Genomic DNA, 21,972 nt, shown 5'->3' with positions numbered 1-21,972 from the left:
ACAAGATGACCTGACAGATGTGTAGGTTTCACCTGAGAAAAAAACCACTCAGAAAATCACCTTTTAAACACACCCTTTTGTACCTTATTCATCTATTTAACATGCTGAACTACTAAAATCGTGTATGTCTCAACATATAAAAAAGCATATCACTCAATATGGGGGAGTTTGATTCTGTTGGCTACACACTTACTCATTTAAACTTATATCATTCCTATATTAGCATTGTTTCCATCGTTACATGGTCAACAGCCTGCTGAATATGTGCCAGCAGTGTGCCCAGGTGGCCAAGGCGGCCAATAGGATCCTGGCTTGCATCAGAAATAGTGTGGCCAGCAGGAACAGGGAAGTGATAATCCCCCTGTAGTCGGCACTGGTGAGGCTGCACCTTGAATCCTGTGTTCAGTTTTGGGCCCCTCCCTACAAGAAAGACATTGAGGTGCTGGAGCATGTCCAAAGAAGGGCACTGAAGCTGGTGAAGGGTCTAGAGAACAAGTCTTAGGAGGAGCAGCTGAGGGAACTGGGGTTGTTTAGCCTGGAGAAAAGGAGGCTGAGGGGAAACCTTATTGCTCTCTACAACTACCTGAAAGGAGGTTTTAGCGAGGTGGGTATTGGTCTCTTCTCCCAACTACCAAGTGATAGGACGAGAGGAAACAGCCTCAAGTTGCAGCAGCGGAGGTTTAGGTTGGATATTAGGAAAAAATTCTTCACCGAAAGGGTTATCAAGCATTGGAACAGGCTGCCCAGGGAAGTGGTTGAGTCACCATCCCTGGAGGTATTTAAGAGACTGTAGATGTGGTACTTAGGGACATGGTTTAGTGGTGGACTTGGCAGTGCTAAGTTAATGGTTGGACTTGATGATCTTAAAGGTCTTTTCCCACCTCAATGATTCTATGATTTTTATTACGTTGCAGCCCTGCAGGAACCTTATGAAAGTGCTTGGTGTGAAAATAATCTTGGTACCAAATTTATGTACAGTCCAGTCTAACAAACTATGATACACTATACAAACCAGTTAAATCAGCTAAATGGAGTCACAAGATCTTCCCCTAGCACACTAAAAAACAAGCCTCTTTTGGATCAGAAATAAGTAATTGCATGCAGCATTATCCCCAGTCTTCATTTTCTTTTTCCAAATAGCAAGGTTCCTAAACAATTTTGTATTTTAGAAGTGTTGCTTCCTTCTATTTGCATGCATTGGTAAAAATCTTAACATATTAAATGCTATTTAACATGCATTTACTATGGTCCTAATGCTAAAACACTGAAGTCAATAGAAAGTTAGTATTTATTTTCTTTGGTTAAAAAAAAAAAAAAGAGTCAAGACATTGTATTTATACTTCACTTTTGGCCTAGAAAGGGAGCACCTGCATTACGGTTTCAGTGCAGATCAGGGAACCCTTTTGAAGCAGATCTCTGAACTACACTTTCTTTCACATTGCAAAGTAGTCTTAGAGTACAAGAACTCGATGCAGAAGCTAAACCAGAAGGTGCACTCAGAGCGCATTTAGTGTTCTCCAGCTGCTAATGGGCACTTATCTCAGGGGAACAAACTACAGCTAGTTCCAAGTAAAAATCATGCATGCTATAGCCATTGGTACCCCAGCACAAGCTGTAGCTATCCCTAACAGATACCACTACTACTTAATGAAGAGAGCGCCAAATAGCCTTTCCTTTATCTGATGGGGTAGAGAACATTAAGATGTATTCTGGTTTCTCCACTTTGACTCCTTTGCCCTCAGCTTCCTGCTTGTACACAGTAAAAATCCACACTTCTGGTTTCTCGATACTGATTTCTGCAATGATCCTTGTCTGTCAGTCTTTTAGGTTTTTTTCTGAGTCTCCCCTGCTGTGAAAACCCTGTGTGTGGCCTGGTACTGGAAATCCTTACTCTGCCAAAACATTCACAGCTTTCCTGGGTGGTGCAGGAGCTGGGTGAGGATGCCCCTGCAAAGCCCTCTTGCAGAAGCTCAGCTGAGCTCCCCCTGCTCAAAGCTCGCTCTGGCACAGTGCTCAAGCACACCCCTTACACACATTAACAGACTTCTAAATTGATGACAAATACACAGGATTAAAGCTGCACACTCTTTTAGTGTTTTCCTGTATTAAGAGCAGAAATCACGGTTAGAAACTGGAGTTTGGGGGGGGCGGACTGCAATCATATTTTAACTAGAATTCATATTCATCTCAAAGTAGGTTAAAAAAACTTAAAAAAATTTAAAAACAAAGTGATTTTCCTTTTTTTTTTTCAACAGGAAACAAAAAATGTATCTGCCTGTAGGAAGAAAAAAGAACGAAGCTACCACCCCCACCCCCAAAATCTACTCTCAAAAGAATGAAAACACTACTTTTCAATGTACTGCCTGCATACCTGCAAGGGTCCTCTCTGCACCACTTTCTTCCTGCAGGAAAGAGCATTAACTGCCGTTAAAAGAAGCAACCTCTGACCAAATGCCCAGGGTCACCAAGGCTGCACTTGACCTTCCCCTGCTGCCCCCCCCCCCCCCCCAACAGAGGGCTGTACTGGGCACACCCGGTGCCCTGTGAGGGGAGAGGCCGTGAACCACCCTGGACCGGTTCCAGCTGGTTCCAGCACTGGTGTGAGCTCCCCATCGCCCGCCAAAACCTCCACCAGTCAGGGCCTCCTCCGATCACGCAGGTGGCTGTGCCGGCGCGAGGGCGTACGCAGCAGGGAGCAAGTGAGGAGCGCTGGAACAGGAGCGCCTTTGGGGAGCGCGGAGGGGACGCACACGCGGCCCCTGGTTGAGGGGGACACGGCTGGAGCTGCGCGCCTGGAAGGAGCCGCGCCGTGCTGGAGGAGGGGCGGCCCTGGGGCCTGCGGCTGCCGGTCGGTGGAGGCAGAGGAGCAGTGAGAAGCCGTGAGCAGCGAAGGGCGAGGAGGGAGCGGCGGACAGGCACCGCACACCGACCCCTCCCCCTGCACTACCCGTCCTCACCTTACCGACGGGATTGGAAGGAAGGGAACGTAACCTGGGGCGGGAGCGAGAGGAGATGAGATGAGGAGAGGTGTTTCAAGTTAAGCCTGGGAAAAGGGGAGGAAAGGTGTTTCCCACTGTTCATTTTCCTCAATACGGGAGTCGGGAATTAAGTTTATGTTAATCGGTAGTAAGTTAAAGCGGTAGAAGGTGTGGACTCAAGGAAGTTTGCCCGCGGCAGTAACCGGTGGAGAACGCGGGCGATGCCCGTCGGGGGATGGGACTGACTTTGAAACTCAGCAGCACCAGCCCGAGGGCTGCGAGACCCTGGGGAGGGTGGGGGACGCGCTGCCGGGGGGTGCCCGGGGCTCACCACCTGCTCCCGACCGGATTCCGCAAGGGCCTAGGACCGCTCAGCAGCGCCGGGTCGGGGAGAGCGGGCTGACGGCCTTCCTCAGAGCGATGGGCTGCTAACGGAGGCGTTAGCAGGTGCTCAGCGCAGGCAGGGTCCCTGCGCATCAGCGAGAAGCCGGAGGCGCTACCCTGGCTGCCGTGTAGTCGGGCCCCGGCTGGCGGGGGAGGAGCCGGTGAGCTGGGAGTGACCGCCCCGGCGGGGAAAGCCGACCCCTCGGGCACGGAAACTGAAGTCTGATCACAACGGAGCTATTCAAAGTTTTGTAAGCTTCTGGGGTTTGTGTTTTGCAGGGTCAAGGGAAGTGAGGAGTACTTACTCAAACGGTGGTAATGTTAACCCCAACGGTCTCGTTCCCGGGAGTGAGGGGTGGAGATTTACTGAGCGTGTGATCACGTTGTACAAAATTAATCCCTGTTGTCTGAGGGGAAAGGTTGCGTTTACAATTCATGTATATTAAAGTTGTGGTCATGCTAAAAGTAGAGTTTATAAAGGAATGTGAAGAGGCATGTTTCAAGAGAAAATGGAGGAGAAAGCAGAGGAGACATGTGGAAAGCGTCATGGTTGAAGACGTAGCTGGAGAGGTGCTCCCTGCCAGGGGAGGTACGGCTCTGGGGGACTGTGGCCTGTGGGTGGGTTGCCCACACCAGGGCACGAACACAGGCAGTGCCGCAAGACTGTGGCCCGCAGACAGCCCATGCTGAAACAGAGGAGCTGTCAGAAACAGGGAGCCGTGGGGGAAAATAGGAGGAAGCAAGTACTGGCAAAAGGAAATCATTACACAGCAGTCACAACCTCCTCCACTGTGTGCTGCTAAAAAAAGGAATGCCAAGGCTAGGGGGGAAGAGAGGAGAGATGTTGGGCTAAGTTGAGCCTGGGGAAGGGTCAGTGGGAGAAGTGTTCCCTTAGAGTTTAACTGTGTGAGTATTGAGGGGAAAAAACTAAGACAATCAGGATTTAAAAGCTTATACTAATTGGCAGTAGATCAAATTAAGTGAACTTCCTTGAGTCAAGACTGTGTTGACTGCAACGCTGGCACAAGCAAAGAGTAAGGACAAACTGTCTTCCCTCTTCTTCCCTGCTTTCCTAAAGGTGTCTAAAACACTCTCGTCAATTTTTCTGTCTCCCTGCAGGTAAAACGATAAATTCACAACAGTATTCCAGGCAGGTAGTCAATAGTCATCACTATGATTTTCCCAATAAAAAATGAGACCTTTTCAAAAAATCTGAAAATTTGCTTTTGAAATGAAATATGCCTTTCTATGAGGAAATATTTATTTTATGAAGTAATAGGCTAGCTCTTTTATGTTCAAGAGAGGGACGTAATTCTTGCAATTTTAATAGGTATTTTGAAACTGATTTAACTCACTTTTTATCCCTGATATTTTGCAACTTTTTTTTTCATTTTTATTTTACTGAAAATGAATCTAGTTTGTGACAAAGACTTGCTTATATTTAGCAGAACTGTGTTTTCCCTGTTGTGTTCAGGTGAATTGATAGAAGGGTTACCAAAATGTGAATATGAAATACTCTCATAGGCCTACCTTAGAAATAGCATACACTCACCTGCTAATGATAACTATTGAGGAGAAAGCTTTTCCTGTGAATGTAGTCCAAAAAATCAACTTTATATACTTGTATTTATGTCCTGCAGAAATGTGTTTCTTATGTATATTCTGAATTCCATGTCTAGCTTAGTGACAGAAACACATTTATCTTCTTGTCAGTACTGCTGAGCCAATATAGTTGCAGATGGGCAAGCTGTGTTCTATTTTATCTCGTTCACCATCAGCAGAATTTCCAGATTAATTCTCACTCAAGAGTCTTTCCTCTTAGAGTTGATATTTTAAACAGAAACAGAAAGGGCTTGATTTTGAAATCTTGGCTCTTGATCTGGAAACTTTGTAAGTCTGAAAAATCATTCCTGGGTTAGGAAAATGACTGAATGAGCTGTGTTTATAGCTAAAGAATCAAAAAAGGGCTGTATAGGGAAGAACAGAGGCTGTATCTCATTCCGTTCGGTGTACAGTGAGAGTACATAAAGCTACACATTTAAGATGATTTTTCATTGTCTTGGCTCAACTGAGGAGAATAGGTGACACAAGGAGTTGTATATTGTGAATTTGGTTTCCATAGGAATAAATGAACGTTTTCCAAATGCTGTTCAATTAATTAACTTACACATCTTTGGTACTCAGCTGCCTTGGCCAAATCCCTCTGCCTGAATTTGGTTAAGTCCTACTAAGTCCAGCTTCCCTGTTGGCACCAGTAGAACACACATTAGCAATGCATGTGTTCTATTGTATCTGCAGCTCTATCAGTGGCGTAAGATAGTCTGCTTCTTTCCAGGAAAAACATCTATTTTTTTTCTTTGACTCTATTACAGTGAAATGGCATTGCATTAAATCAAACTGGGAAGAATAGCGCTTGATGTCCTACAAAAAAAAAAAAAAAGAATCTCAAGATATGTTTTTATGGCTAGCCAGTAACTTCTGTGTTAAATAAGCAGCAGTCATTAGGCAGATTAAAACTGATATACTCACTAAAAATGGAAATGATGCCTCAGGTTCTAGTATTCCTTACAGAATCAAAGGGTGGTATTTTCAAAACACTTATTCCTCAGATTTACTCAGGACCTACCTTAATCTGTAAGTGGCCTGCTGATTTCTCATGATAAAATGTCCTTCACGTTTGCTATTGCCAACCTGGCCTGTTGTCAAGTACAGAGTATTCCTTGACTCATTGATATTGTAATCTTAAAAAATAACAGATGCAGTGATGTGGGCTGAGCTATTTTGACTTAGACAGTCAAAAGTGGGTAATATGGGTGTGCCAAGTGAATAAGCCTCAAAATGTCTGCACTTCTGAAGAGACAATAACCCTTTCTCGTTCATATCCATGCCACTTAACACACTACTGAAGACTTAACAGTTGTTTCTTTGAAAGTTACTTGAGAAAATGGATTAATTTCTGCAAAGATATACAAAAGAAGGAATTACTTGACTATTTAAATTAAAATTATAGCTCAGATTGATTATAAGTGAATGAAGTAAAAAAGATGCAGAAGAAAGGGATGATTAAGTGTTACTAGATTATAGTTGAGAAAGGCTGGAGAGAGGTCTGCGTGTACTAAGCAAGGTGATAACTCACAGAGCAAAAGGATTTGTGTGGCTTCCTACTCTAATTTCTTAATACGGTTAAGTGGAGGTTAACGTCATCCAGTGTGTTGCTTACCAGGTTCTATATAGACTCTGTTGCCGCGCTGTATTCTGGCATAAGGAGATGTACTCAAGATGGAGCCTGTTTGTATAACTATGACAGAGATACCAGCAAAGTACTTGGCTTTGTAATATACCTTTTAGCTCTCCAGCCAGACATTGCTTAGGGATTGACTTCCCATGCATGTTCTGCAAAGCACCCTCTTTTTAGCAGGCTTTTGGGTGGAAGCTTTTTTTTGTAAGAAGAGTGAAGTTGGGGTGGTTAATTGTACTGGTTCAGCTATCTTGATTAAAAGATGATTAATTCTGTTTTGCAATAGACTATTAATATTGATGTGAAAGTTACAGACTGCTTTAAAAAAAAAAAACAACTGGGTGGAAATGTGAAAGATATAATGAGAAAGAGAGAGAATGAATTAAAGCCTGAAGAAAAAAATCTTGATGAAAAATAGTAGATAAGAATGCAACATGCTTAAGACTTGCTAAGTGCTCACCTGAGTGAGGCACATTGTCTCAACAGAGCTGAGGGTTGGTGAATGAATACAGAGTCAATATACAAGTCAGTATTTTTCAGCTCAACAAATCAAGTGAATCTTAAATGAAGTAAGCTTAAATAATTTAATCTTAGAAGACAATATGCAAATTCCACAAAGTGTATATTAAGGACCTTTCTTTTTCTGTTTGGGATCTGGATAGTGCCTGTGTAGTTCCTGAGGAAATATTGCATTGTGTCTGCAGTCACAAAACTGTATCCCTGTTTACCTGCATGATTGGCAAGCTACAACAGATGAACATGAAATAGAAGTATTTTGCATTTTTGAAAAAGCAATAGCAGATTTCAATGCATGTTAAAGAATAAATCAACTCAAATACACCTAATCCTTCCTTACTCAGAAGAAAAGCAGGACAGTTATATTTACCTTGTAAAATACTGTGTGTTTCTCTTATAATGAGAAATTCACTCCAGTTCCAATTCTGAGGTATTATTTATATAATCCCTAAAAAAAAAATATTTCTAATCAGAATGAAAACTTACACAGATCTACTAAGCTTATCAGAATGTAATTCAGGCTGTCAATATACTCTATTGTTGTCTACATTTTGGGTTCTGGCCTCTATGCTGAGTAGGCCAGAACTGTGTAAATCTTTCAATTTTTTCTTTAAATCAATATATTTAATATAACAAACTAAACTATGTGATATCCATTTAAATTCTGATAAACCAGCATTTTATGTATGAAACCACATGACATGAGTAAAAAACATGAGTAAAAAATTCGGGCCTGCTCAAAAGATGTGCTTGAACATTCTGTTTAATCAAAACATATTTCATAAAATATTTCATTTTTTATAAGATTGTATTTTGAAAGGGGGAAATGAAAACATAACCATGTTTACAGTTTTTTCTAAATTGATTTTCTACTTCGAAATATTTATTTTTGTGTAAAAATACTAAAAATGTCTAGGGTAAGTGAAAGAAGTCTAAATAAGATTTTTTTGTTTTAAGAAAATGGTTCTGAAATTTTCTTATTCACTCTATAATGTCCTTTTAATGACAACTTTGAATTTTCAGATCTTTCTTCTAATATGGGCGAAAATATTTGAAATTTCAACATTCTAGAAAGTCATTTTTCTACTGGAGTCTGCAAATAATTAGTTCTAATAAACAACGCTACTGTACTGTGATACAATTGTCTAATGAAGCGTAATCCCATCACTCATTTGTTAATTTCCAAATATATGTAGACTCTTTCAGGAACAGAGCAGCTACAGGCTTTTTAAAGCTGCCCATGACCATGTGACACTCACCAGTTGAAGTAGATGAGGCTTTCCATTGGATCAGGCTTTTATTTGCAACAAGTAGAGGTGCCAGGTAAGGTCTTTGCTGAAGGCACTGTATATAGATGTAGTAAAATATGCTCAGAGCAGTTGACAAACCTGGTCGCTCAAATGGGCCCAAAATTCTAGTTCAGTGGGGTTTTTTAAAACTATTTTTGCCTGAATCAGGAACATGGAAATAACATTTTTAATAAATGAAAATTCCCACAGAAGGTTTTGCATTGACACACAATCTGTGGACAATGGGAACATTTCTGAACTATGTCTACTGAAAATATCTCAGCATCTATCTCAGCTGGGATAGTATCTGGGCATTTCTCTGGTAGGAAGGTTGTGTTGCACTAGAGGAAATACACAGTCAAATCTACACAAAAGAATTCATGCAGGAAGAAAATAGTATTGGAACAATCACCGTTCAAGAAGACGTGGCTTTAGGTCAAACTGAACTAAAGTGAAATGTTCTTGTTTGTTCCTTTGCCTGCAATGCAAATTCAGTGTAAAGTTTAGTGTTCTTCAAAAATTGTTCTAGTGAGAAACTTAGTAAAAAAGATCAGTGTTTTTAAGAGGAAAAAGATTCAAGATAAACATTTCAAATAGGATTAATTTTGCCTGACTGTTTCCATCCAGAGGTTTGATACCTAGTCTTAGCTAGTCATCAACATTGCGTCCGGAGTCCACAAAAGGAGGTAACATCCATCAGATGACTCGCCTCCATCCTGGAGTGAAGTCTAGCAGCTAGCTAGCAACGAAGGTTTGGTTAAGTTTCTCCTCCCCATCTTCATGGGACCAGCATTGGCTTTTGCGGACACAACTATTCATTGACTTTTAGTTACAATTCTGCTTGTTTGGATCCTAAACCAGCTCACCATCCTTGGTGCTAGGCAAAGCAAACAGCAGCAGCTTGTTGCCGGGGCTAGGAAGGAATGTGAAGCCAGGCAGTTGTAATTAGATCAGCTTAGCCATACTCATGGAGATGTAGCCTTATTTACTTTCTTAGGATCATCTGAGAGTCTCTCCATAGACTAGAGAGAGCGAGCCTATGAAACTATCTTGGACTATACACTTAGTTTTCATTTGACTATAGTTAATTCTTCATTCCAGCTATCTCTGACTATTTTGGATTGTTTGATCTACAAAAAAGTATAATTTGGTGTGGCATTATGTGTTATTTTCAATGTCCTTTGATACAGTGTTATGTATTATTGCTAGCGTTCTGGAATAATTTCATAAGAACCCAAGACCTGCTTCCTGTCAGGGCCATGAGGGCACTAACAGGCCTCACTGGTCCTGACCAGAGTCCTCTGGGTCTGCCCCACCACCCCGCCTGCAGCTCAGGGCCCCATTTCAGCCCAGCCTAGGGCTGTGAGTCCCTGCCCCAGTAACGCTGCAGCAGTGTGGGTCTCTAGATCCACCACAGCCATGCCCTGCCCAGCTATGGTCTGAGCCAGTCCCGATCCACAGGCTGTCATCTCAGCCTGGCCTCATCCTGTTCCGGTCCCTGCAGCCCTTCCCAGCCATCCGGGGGCTTAGTCTGACCCTGGTTACCCTCACCGAGTCTGAGCTTGACCCCTACCTGCAGGCTGACATCCTGGCATGGCCTTGGCCTGTCTCTGCGGAGGTACTTGATCCCTGAGGCTGCCTCAACGGCCCCCCAGCCTGCCCTGCTCCTTTGCAAAGAGGCAGTGCTGTGGTCCCTGGCTGGCGGGGCCCCTGGCCTGCCAGCTGTGCTGTCAGTCCTGGCTCCACGTCCTTTAGGGAGCAGCCAGCTTGCGCTGCTCCCTGACAAAATCCTTGGGTCCCTTTTTGCACAACTTATCAAAAATTGATTTACTATGATGTATGAAAAAAAATCATAGGAACTGTTCAGAAGTAACCTGGGAATTTTAAATATGTAAACTGATTGTGAGTGCAAATTTAGTGTCCGAATAAATATCCCAATTCTAAAAAAAATTTAAAAATCAAACAACAGAGCTAAGTAGCAATTATTATCAAGATACAGGATTAGCTTGCAATTTACACTTGCATGATCTGTTGCATGATCTGTAGCAATCTATTATAGTGACTTGATTTTGAACATTAATATGGAAAATTGAAATTTTTCCATTTCATATAATAGTACAAGGAGAACTGGGTCTGGATTATGCTCAAAATTAGCATTGGTTTTCTAACTGCTATACTTACAAGGCCTCAATTGCTGTGTTTCAGTCCACATGTGAAAAAGAATATCTATAACCAGTATTTCAGGATGAAACCTTAACAAGCCTACAGGCATACATGGGAATTCCTCACCTCTTTTGGTAGTTTCAAAAATTCTCTAGTCAGTCTTAAACATACATACAGGTACTGCTGGGTTATTTCGGTAAATAACCATAAATACATCAGTCTGACAAGAACATTTCTTAAAAAATCTGAATTTCAAAGTTTTATCAAGCCTCTCTCTCTTCTATTTTTTCAATTCAACAGCCATAGAAATAAACTAAAAAAAAGACAAAATATCTTGCTGACTTTTAAGAAAGCAGATTATAAAGCCAAAGTTTTCTATTTCTCATGGTGCCTCTTTCTCCCCTTGTCCCACAAAAAATTCTAGGACTTCAAGTGCATTTAAAACATACTATTCATTTTCTTAGTTCAGTATTTAGACACAGGAACTCTGAAACAGTGCCAGTGATTATGTAGCCAAGCACTTAAATTTTTCCCTAAGTTATTTGTTTTGGAAGGCTCTATGATATGGAGACATATACTCGGAAACTCTAACATTCACTGGATATGTATTGATGGAGGAGAGTATTGCTCCATTCTCTGGTAATTTCTTACCCAGATCTGCACTCAAGGAAATTGAACATAGTTATTCAACTAATTCCATCAGTTTGTGAGTTTTTTATTATACCCAACAGTGATCATCAGTTGCAATGCTTTCAATTCAACAAATAATTTTCTAAGTTACAAGTTAAAATTTTCTAAGCCAATAAGTCTGGTTAACAGCATAAACCAGAGCTAAATTATGATCATTAGAGTTATAGATGCTCTCATTTGCACATAATCTTTGCAGATACTAGGCACACTAAATTTAACAGTGATGAACCACACTAAACTCAACAAATCTTTCAGAAATGATTTTACAGACTGACACCAAGAAAGTATTTACCCCAGTGCAGGCAAAAGTAAATGGGCAGTGGTCTAAGAAACAGGGAGCCAGAAAATGTTGTTGTTCTTCATTGTAGGGGAAACATTGTCATACCAAATAAAACAGTTTGTGGGACATATGGGCCATTGAGAAGAACTTGCAATAAGTTTATCATAAAGTCAATTCTTGGTTCAAAAATACCTTTTTTGTTTGAAAACTGGATGTTATTTAAATAACATAATGGCTCATGATGGATCAAAATGAAACTTAACAGTCTATGTAGTAGAAATATATTCTGCATGAACAATTCATGAAAGTTTGGATAATTTTATTTTTCATCTTTATTTGGAAAAAGGAAAATGAAATCTTATGCAGTAGGAAAGCATTCCGTACTCACCTGTACTGAAAAATGCCTAATGGTCCAGGAGAAAAAGCGGTGCTGGAACCTACACCTTTAGCAAGGACAGTGGTAGTACAGTGTGAAAATGGGTAACTCTACCTTGTTGTGTCAGCTGCTGTTACTGCTGAGAATGGGGGACTCTTGGTCAATAGTTGCTGCAAGAAAGATGGGAGAAGGGAAGACAGTGGCAAAATTATTTATTTATTGACTGCAGCCTCCTGTGACAGGTACATTCCTGCTGCATAAGGAGGTTGTTCTCTGGCTATGAACGTCCAGTATTGCTTTTGTCTCTTTTGTCCAAACGTAAATTTGAATTATACATCCTTGATGAGAAGGAAGTGAGCCCTAATCCGTATTTCCAGATTTTGCTGATCCTACAGCAAAAGTATCTGCAACAGGTATCTGTAGCATGCAGTAATGCTGATAAAAGTTAGTGGACCCTTACACAAAATAGGGCATTAATTACAGAACTGGAAGTGCTTTGCAGAAATATATGCCTCCATGAAATCAAGCCACATGTGTTAGAAACTTGAAGTCAGATCACTTTGTGAACAAGTCTAATATCAATGAAAAGAGAGCCAAGCATTCAGTTTTATCTTCAGTTTTCGAAAAGCAGGCATTGCTAATAGGTGAGGTATTTCTGAGTCTTCCAATTTTTATTTGGATTTGCTGGTCCTTTGAGGAAGAAATATTGGAGTAAAGAATTACTGCTTTGTTGCCTGATTAACGCCTGCCGATCTTTTCTTAAAATGTGCTAAAAATTCAGAGGCAAAAAAGAGGTTTTGTTTTTCAGTAGTGTCCTAATGAAAAAATTTATATTATGGAAATAAGGGAAAGGTCTCTTGGATTCATTATTCTACTTTATTACTATGTTGCATACTGTGTTTTATATTGCCCTTAATATTACTCTTCTGATAAAGAAAAATGAACACTGACACAGCAAATACCTGTTACTCCATCTTGGTTTTCCTTTTGCCAAATCATAGTGTGCTTCAAAGCACTTTTTTTTGTAGTATTTGTGTTTTGTTTTCCCACTATAGTTCAAGTTGTCTGTTTAGATGGACTTCTGTCACTTTTCGTGGCATAACCAAAAAGGTCTCCTGTTCAGAAGTCAATTTCTTAAGTTCATTTTGCTGACCCATCTATAAAGCCTTTCATCCTGATAGTGTCTGTTCTTGTCCGATGGTTGTACTCTTTAATTATTTAAAAGCTGTTGCTTTTATATCCAGGCATTTTTCCTCTTTAATAACATTAGAATTGCTACAGCATCATCATAATTTTTGCTGCTCCTTTCTGAATTCCTTTCAACTTATCTATAGACTCCTAAGAATGGAGTACCAAGGTCTGCCTACAGTATTTTAAGTACAATTTGCTATTCATACCCCAAAGAGGGACTTTTTGCACCTTTGTCATTATATGATCCCTCCCTTCAAACAGTTCCCAAATCATATTGACCTTTTCTTGTTGAAAGTTTGCTTTATAAACACATATCTAATTTACTGTCCATTATCACTTGCAAGTCCTTTAATCAGTGTTCATTTCTAGATTACTCTCTCATAGAATGTCTTTATTTCATATTATTTTTTCCCCAGATAAATAGTTCACATGAGAATGCCAGCTGCATATCCATCCTGATATTTTCTGTAGATACTTTGTCTGCTTTTTATAGTTCTGAATCTTTAAGCTCTTTTAACACTCTTGCAATCTATGAATTTAGTGTCATCTTCAAATTTAATTACCATGGTGGTTTGCCCCAGCCTTAAATCATTCAGTAGCATGTTTAAATAAGAGCAGGTGTAACAGTGATCCTTGTAACACACCATTGCACGCTTCTGTAGACTGTATGCTGCTACAGTTTTGATCTTCATTATTCTTTCTGTTGTCCTCACTACATTTTCATTTCCCATTTGCTTACAGCCAAGAGCATTGCCATTAATTTTGCATGATGCTGCATAAAAAACAACACATGTATGTATGGGACTTGTGTTGTGTTTGTTTCATCCACTCATTTTATGAGAAGTATAAAATGATCTCTTCATTCTTTGGATATGACCCTCCTGTTAAGCAAGTCTCATGACTGTAATCTCCTAAATCTTCACTTCTGGGTAAATTGTCACAGATGTGTTGGTGCCACAGAGGAACATGCATGTGACAGGCTTATAAGATTATATTTACATTATGAGTCTACCCAGTGCAGGGAAAGGTAGATGTTTGCTGATACTCTGTTCTGACAGCAAACTGTTAGGTGGAAAGATCTGGGAAGAAGGCATATCCCCAGGTCCCTCCTTCCCTACTCTGTAGCCAGAGAATGTAAATGAATGAACAGAGGGCAGTGTGCAGATCCGCAAGAAAAGAGACATTATGTTCTCTCCTCAAGAGATAAACTGTAACTATCTTTTGTAATTTGTTTTCAGATCTGCTGCCTGTGTGAAGAGGCTGGAGAGGGTATGTAATTATTTGTGTCTCTCTTTCTTCAAACCATACGATAAAATTCTAGGCTTCTTCATACGATTTTCCTACATTTCTTACATTATATGTGTTTCCCTAAGCAATAGAGTTAAATATATAGTTCCTAAAGATTAATCTTCTCTCTCTTCCTTTTTTATGATCACTGGTAGGTTTGCTTTTTTCTGGTACTTTCTAATTCTCTATGGTTTAATGCTAAGTGGTTCAGTAAGTTTGTTAGCTAAGTCCCTGAATACACTAGAATGAGTGTTCAAAGTCATTATTACCTCCTAATTGTCCAAAGCTGTTTGGCTCATTTTGTATAGCACTAACGCTTTCTCTTTTTTGAAAGTTGAGCCTTAGGAGAACGTTTGTATTATGTATTTTATCCCAGTCCTTATTTATTAATGAGCTAAATCTTACTTGTTTTAATTTGCCCATTTATTAGATCTGCAGACATCTTTCTTACTCCCTTGACCCTATTTTGCTAGCATCTGTTCTGTTGTTTTTATTACCTAATTGTTTCCCGTTGTAGGATACGCACTTTTCACTTCTAACAAAGAGGTCTTGTTAGCCCTTCAAGGATTTACTTTTTTCCTTACATTCTGACCACATATTCTTATTTTTTGTAATAATTGCCTTACTTTTTATATAACTTACTTCCAAAAACATATATTCCAACAAATATTTTTTGGATTTAAGCTTCTGAAGTGTCCTGATCAATCTGCTACTGCTGTGGCCTTTGAACATTGGAAAGAGTTACAACTTACCATCTCAACTTACCAATTACTTCATTTTGCTCTTACAAAATACAATATTTTTATACTGCTTTGTTCAGGGAGAACGTTTCTTACTTTGTTAAATTGAAGCAGCTTGTGGGCAAAATGTATTGAATGTCACTTTCTCACAATTTCTACTAATCCTTGAGGAGGCTAGTTAAATCCTTTCCTTTCTGGATCATGAAATTGCCCTCTGTGATGACGCATGCTTGATTAGTTGTGGTTTTATCCAACAGCTGTCTTAGTACTTAATGTCCCTCATGACAGGTATGGTTTTGTGCATCTTGGGAGGTGGTCCAGGAATCTTCTTCTGTTTCATCCAGTCTTGATGCAGTCTTGCAGATGTTCAGTGAAGTTCACCTCCGTACTCCTTTTCTGATACTCTTGATCAAAGTACTTCACTAACTTTTTATGTATTAAATAACTTTTTTTTTTGTGCATCGATTAATCTACATTTACATACATGTTAGTGTTGCAGTTAATGTGAATTAGTTTGAGACAGCTTATTGTGTCAGTGGAAGTGGGGTAATCTGCCTAACTTGCTATGTAGGAAAAGCATGCATGCAGGTCCTCACATGTCCATATACACAGTAAAATGTGGTACTTTGATATAAATTATTTCTGGAAATTAGGCTGTTGGCCTAGAGCTTCAGCAAAATATTTTGCCATCATTTTATCCGTCACTTACACCTCCCCCCACCACTTCTTTTTGTCCCAGTGTAGATGTTCTATCCAGTGGTTTTAACATGAACGCTTTTCAGAATTACTTTGTCAGGGTTCAGATATGATTCTATTTCCAAAAAACACTCAGTGATTTTTTTTTTAATTGTTTGTATTAAAAGAACCTCTGTGACCTTAGCTGGGATTAAAATGTAGTTGTGGAAGGACCAGAAAATATACTCAGATGAAATCAGTTGCTGTTCTGAAGATCAGACAGTTCAGAGAACAGTCAGGCAAAGAATGGGAGAACAGAAGTATTACTATCTTATTTTACAGATAAGGAACTGAATAATAGAGAGATTAAGGTCAGACAGGAAGGCTGTGGCAGGTCTGGGAACTAGTCCCAGCATACTTCCTTAATCACAAAACCATTCTTCATTCTGAAAGATTTTATTGTTTATTCTTCAGATACCTTCTATGGAGCTGAAAGAGGCAGAGCTTGCATCAAGCTTCAGATCCAGAGTGAGGATGACTTTGCTGTTTGACTTAAAGACTAACTTCAGGACAGGGTCTCTACTGAAGTCTCTGAGTTCTTAGAAGTGCAGTTCTTACCAGCTCCTGGTGATCTGGAGACATAGGGATTTTGGTTCTGTGTAGTTAAATTCAGGTCACAGCGCTTTTTACACATCTAATTCCAATTAATTTTAGTACGAGTTAGACAAATAAATAAAAGCTACTTTTGTTTTACATTTCATTCACATTAATTTGCATTATATGAGAATTCAGTTTTCTCCATCTTGCCTCATTTGTATAAATAAACACATCTTCAGGATGTTAATGTGCTATTCTTCTGGCATAAGTGGGAAGCTGCTGATCCAGAAAAGTCCCACTTATCACTGCCTGTATTTTAAGTCTGTGGATTCCAAGATCTGCTAATTTACATCAAAGAATGCGTTTTCAGATTTGTCCTGGTCCTCTGTTACTGGGGTCTTTCACTATATCAGAAGCTATGTTTTGCAGTTTCCTTGTGGCTTTAAAAAGGACCAGTAAATGTCAACAGGCAAAAAGGCCAAAAAAAAGATGCTCACTAACAGATCCTTTGGGGACTAGTCCTACCAGTTCTTGGTTCTTTCTTTCTACAGGCATTTTTACAATAATGATATAAGATCTAAAAGCAAGATAAATGTTAAAGGTTCTTTAGTCACTGCCTAGTCCAACAAATGAGTGAAAATTGAAGAAAATAGCATCTAAAAGTCTAAGCCCTTGAATTAAAATGTTCAGTAGTTTTAAGAAGCAGGTCTTTCTATTTATAGCTTTAATTACCTTGAATTCTGTGTCTCCCATGGCTTATACAAAGAAGCAGAAAACATATATTTAAAAAGAGACCTGTAAATGCATTTTGTTATCAAAATTAGTTGCGGTCTAAATTATATGTACCTTTTATAGAAATGGATGTTACTAGTTTCTTTGCTGGTTCAGTCATTTATCCTGCAAGTTTTTTCCCCATATTAAAAAACAACACAAAAGCCCGCAACATGTAGATACTGAATTATTTCAGTTATAATAGCCTCATAGTTCATATACTACTTATTTATCTTCTGGTTTATTTCAGTGATTACATAGCTACCCTTCTTCCATAGTATAATATTTATAATTGATTTAGGAAAACAGAAGTATCTGGTTGACCTTATATTGCTTTTTTCAGTCCTGTCTAAAGATGCTCTTTGTATTTGTACAATAATTCCTGCTGACAGAGTTAAGCACTAAAAGAATTTTGAGTGTTTCAGCTTCTTAAAGGTTCATCATGTCTGCTTTAGTGAGAAATCATTTTATGAACTATATCATGACCTGTATAGTCAGGTGATGATTTTTCCTGTCCTTGCTGTTTGCATTCTTAACAAAGCTTTTGTCCAGCTGTGTTCATTTCCATGGGAAGCCTTTCCATGAGTCCTGCAGTAGTCTGCTCTGGTTGTTTTTGAATGATACTGAAAATAATAGACTCCACTCTTCAAGATGGACCTTTGGGCTGTATTTTCCCCTTCATTATTGTTACAAACTGGCATATACATAAGAGCAGAGATCACCTTCTGAATTTGGTCATACTGAGCAGGTAAATCCCCCTACCCTCTAAAAACACCCTCTAAATCAGGCCAAAAGAAGGAGACCCTAAGTCATTTTTTAAGAAAGCCCTCCACTGAGTCATTGAACCACAGAATATTTTAAGTTGGAGGAGACATGTAGAGATTGTCTGTGCTGACCTCCTGCTCAAAGCAGGGCTGACTTTAAAACCAGAGCCACTGAGTTCCTTAGATGGTAAGGCCCACTGGTCCAAGAGTTCAATCTTCCTGTCTTTCCCTGTCTCCCTTCCCCATCAAGAAGTCAGGTTTCTCACCACTGCATATGCAAAGTAGCTTCCCTCTACTTCAAAGCGAGGGCAGGAAGTAACCTTTAACTATCTTGCACTGCTCTAATGTAAGTTATGCTGGATAGTTACTCTGACATGAAGCCTTCTTTGGAGCTAGCAGCATTTGAAGCACTGTCCCAGGATCCAGAACTTACTCTGCTATCTGCTCTGCATGGTAGTTGATCCTGTGCCAAAACCTGACCTTGTGAATGGGGTAGAGGAGAACTGGATGGGGAGGCAGGGTTGGGTAGCTGAGAGATTTATGTGGTATTGTTTTTGGAAGGCTGTATGTAGTTGGTGGGGAGTGGTCAACAGCCATGAGATTTAATATAATTTTTGAAAGGTAGGGTTTGTAAGAGTAAATAGGGAGGTGGACCTGTCTAAGTGTCATACACTGCAAGTGGGACTTACTCATTTGACTCCTCTCTCACACTCTTTCCTCATAGCACCATATGTTATGCATCTGCTATTAGCATTGCAAGCCTGTTTCACATGGTCATCGCATAACAGATGAAACCATGAAACAGATAGAAAACAAAAAGGCAGAGATTAGTGGTCTTCTGCATGGAAGGTGAGTTTCTTCTGTTTTGAGCTACAGGACGAGGCATGGGTGGGTGGCTTCCTAGAAATTGAAAGGGCAGCGGAGGAAACTTGATGAATGAAAATGTGAACAGTTGATTTGCATAGCCAGCAAATCTTAATAGCCAGTTCTACTGAACTAGCTACTGCTCCAGAAAGGCTTTGGCTTACAGGATTGAAGACAGTAGCCAGGCTTGTTAAGAATAATTTGTGGCTCTGTATCTAATTTTTTTCTAGAGCTCTGAACTATGAAAGATAGGCTCTGTCTCTCCATGTTTTGCAGTAGGCACTGAGCACCTTGCAGGAGCAGGACATTTCAAACTTGCTGCTGCTTTATTCATATCATAAATACTGTCATGGCAACTAATAGCACTTGCACAGACAAGCAACCTTTTGTAGAGGCTCAAGCAACAGAATAAGAAAAACTAAAACCAATATTATCCAACTGTCTGGCAGTGATCTATACTTACAAACAGTGAAGACTCCGAAAACAGCACTGATCAGCTTCATGTTCAAAAGTGGGTACCCTTAGGAAGTGTTTGTACCCTTGCTGTCTATCTGTTTGGTGTACTGATGTGCTACCTATATTACTGACAAAATAAAGAAAATTAATTCTTTTAAATGGATATGATTGATAAGTACTTCTTTTGCCCTAAAATTTAGTACATAGACATGTGCAAGTCGTTGCACAGTTTGAGCTTGCATTGAATTATATTCTGAGAACGGGAGTATTTTCTCAGTACTGCATATAAGTATCTTTTAAAAACCTACATCTTAGTTTGCATACTCCACAGAATACAGGAGGCTGTGCACGTGGTCACTCCCACTTTACATGGTTCATATTTGTACTCTGGAGCCTAAAGATTATGTGATTGCTCACGGCTAGGTGGGGAGAGGGAAAGATAAGATGTGATCAGTACAGGACTCAGAATACGTGGCCCTCTACACAGCATCACGTTAACATTGTTGTTACAGCTCTGTATCTTAAGGGCTGGCCATGGGTGTGTACCAGTGGTGAGTAAGTGGCTGTTTTTTTAGTGGGACAGTGCTTCCCTAATTCACATGTATACCCATTAGCACACTTGGTCAGCATGGGGTATGGTCTGTGACCAGCATCCTTGCTCATAAACCATAGGAAGAAGCAAAATGCTTCTTTTAGGCAGAGATGATTCAGATATGCCAAACAGTGCATTAGTTTTGCTTCACCTAAATTCAATTAGCTCCTCTGTATGAAGCTTTTAAATCTCACTGATTTTTTTTACACTAAATTAAGTATGGCTAGGTACAATAGTCCCAATCAGGATTTTCTGTTCTGAAGAGATGATCGGACTATGCTTCCTATATCCTTTACTTGCTAGCATGCTGCAGTTCTTATAGTATGATTATGTCTTTAATAGCATTCCTTTCCTATGGATGTGCAATGAAAATAAATTTCTAGCTATCTTGGAACTGACATTACCCTGCCTGACATACGCCTTTTGAGGAGGAATGATGGAATACTGAAGCTTGTCTTTGTTTTTATCACAAGATAAAAATGAAGTGATTGAGCATTTTACAGTTTGTAAGCTGTAGCCCTTGGATAAAACAAGAATATTGCTGGCTAAAAGCAGATTTTCTGCTTTGGCAATTCTATTTCCACTGACACCAACTTTCCTCTCAACTCCTGCTTTGGTGTATAAAAGCCTTTCACAGAGGTAAATTACTATGGTTGCTCCGGGAAAAGACAGAATTTCTTCATGTATTTTCAAGTCTTAAAATCTCACCAGGGAAGAGACCATATGTCAAAATAAAGTCTCCCAATTTTAAAATCAAACTCATGATTTTGAGGGAAAAATAAGTCATGATTTGTGGTTGGGTAAGGTTGGCAGCATTAGAGAGCTGGCTTTTGACACATTCAAAGTGGTAACTTGTAGAAAATAAGGTAATGTAATCTGTAGTATCTGGTGTCTCTACGTCTAATAGCCAATAGCCTGATACCTGTAGTCCATATCAAGATGTATAATTACAATTATTTTTCTTGTTACATGCTTTAAAATGCCCGATTATTATCACGAGTTATAAGCCTCTCAAATTTACTGACAGTAATGTGTTCCGTTTTCTCCCCGTGGCTTGTCATTGGATGTTCAATTGCTGTTGTAAATTCCTTTTTCAATCTGCGCCGTAGTTTTTTATTTCCTACTTGATGATTTCCTGTTATTTACATTAGTTGGAGACATTTAAACTTGAACATCGTGACAAAATACTGGATTAGATTTGCACTGAATGAAGCATCGATCGGTAAGAAGGGGCAATGTGGCTCTAAGACACCTTGTTAGCTTTCAGCCAGAGACCTGTCTTTTTCTCAAAAAGACACAGAAAACAGTCACATAGTTCTTATACACTGTGAGAGACTGAAAGAGTTAATGTCTCAAACATTGTGGTAGGGCAAGTTCTGCTTAAAGACAAACCCTGCACAGCAAGGAGCCAAGGTGAAAAGCCCATCAGCTCAGACATCAGCAACAGGAGGGGGAGGGCGTGCTGGAGGGTGCGCAGCTCCCTGTTCTGATAAGCTGTTCTGATACAAAGATCAAACAATGGCCCTGTCTGCAGGGAAGGAGAAGTGACTCCACAAAGGACCCCCAAGCCCAAAGGCTCACAAACTGCTCATTAGCCAGAGGAGTTTGGGTGCCCGCCTGAAGGAGGGGCAAGGATGATAAAAGGACACAAACTGAAGCCCCAGGTGCGCAAGCCCACTGGGACTGGACCCCTTGGCTGTTTGAACCAACACTGGACCCAGGACCGGTGAAACCTTTCTCTCTTCCTCTTTCTCTCTCTGTCTTCTTCTCTCCTCCCTTTTCCTTTTCCACAATCCCTACACCTCATCCGTTTCAAGACGTAAACCGTTGACCAAGTCTGAGACTAAGAGTGGATCCAGCCGCCCCTAGACCCTTCTCTGAGGAGGAGTCTGGAAGGCAAGGGGGTCTGCTCTGAACCTCGTGACTCGACGGGAGGGATCTCCTTATTCCCTGAACTGATGTATATGGTTACACAGTTTACGGAAGTAGTCTTATGCCAATTCCTGTTGTGAGAAACCCTGCCACCTACTACCATGCCTCCCCAGTTCAGTTTGCTTTTGTCATGAATAAAATCTTTAACTGATCGTTTGGTGTTGTTTCACCTTAATTTAGCCCAAGGGA

The sequence above is a fragment of the Harpia harpyja genome, chromosome 1, assembly GCF_026419915.1.
Source record: "Harpia harpyja isolate bHarHar1 chromosome 1, bHarHar1 primary haplotype, whole genome shotgun sequence".
Taxonomy (NCBI): Eukaryota; Metazoa; Chordata; class Aves; order Accipitriformes; family Accipitridae; genus Harpia; species Harpia harpyja.
This window is presented reverse-complemented; position numbering follows the sequence as displayed.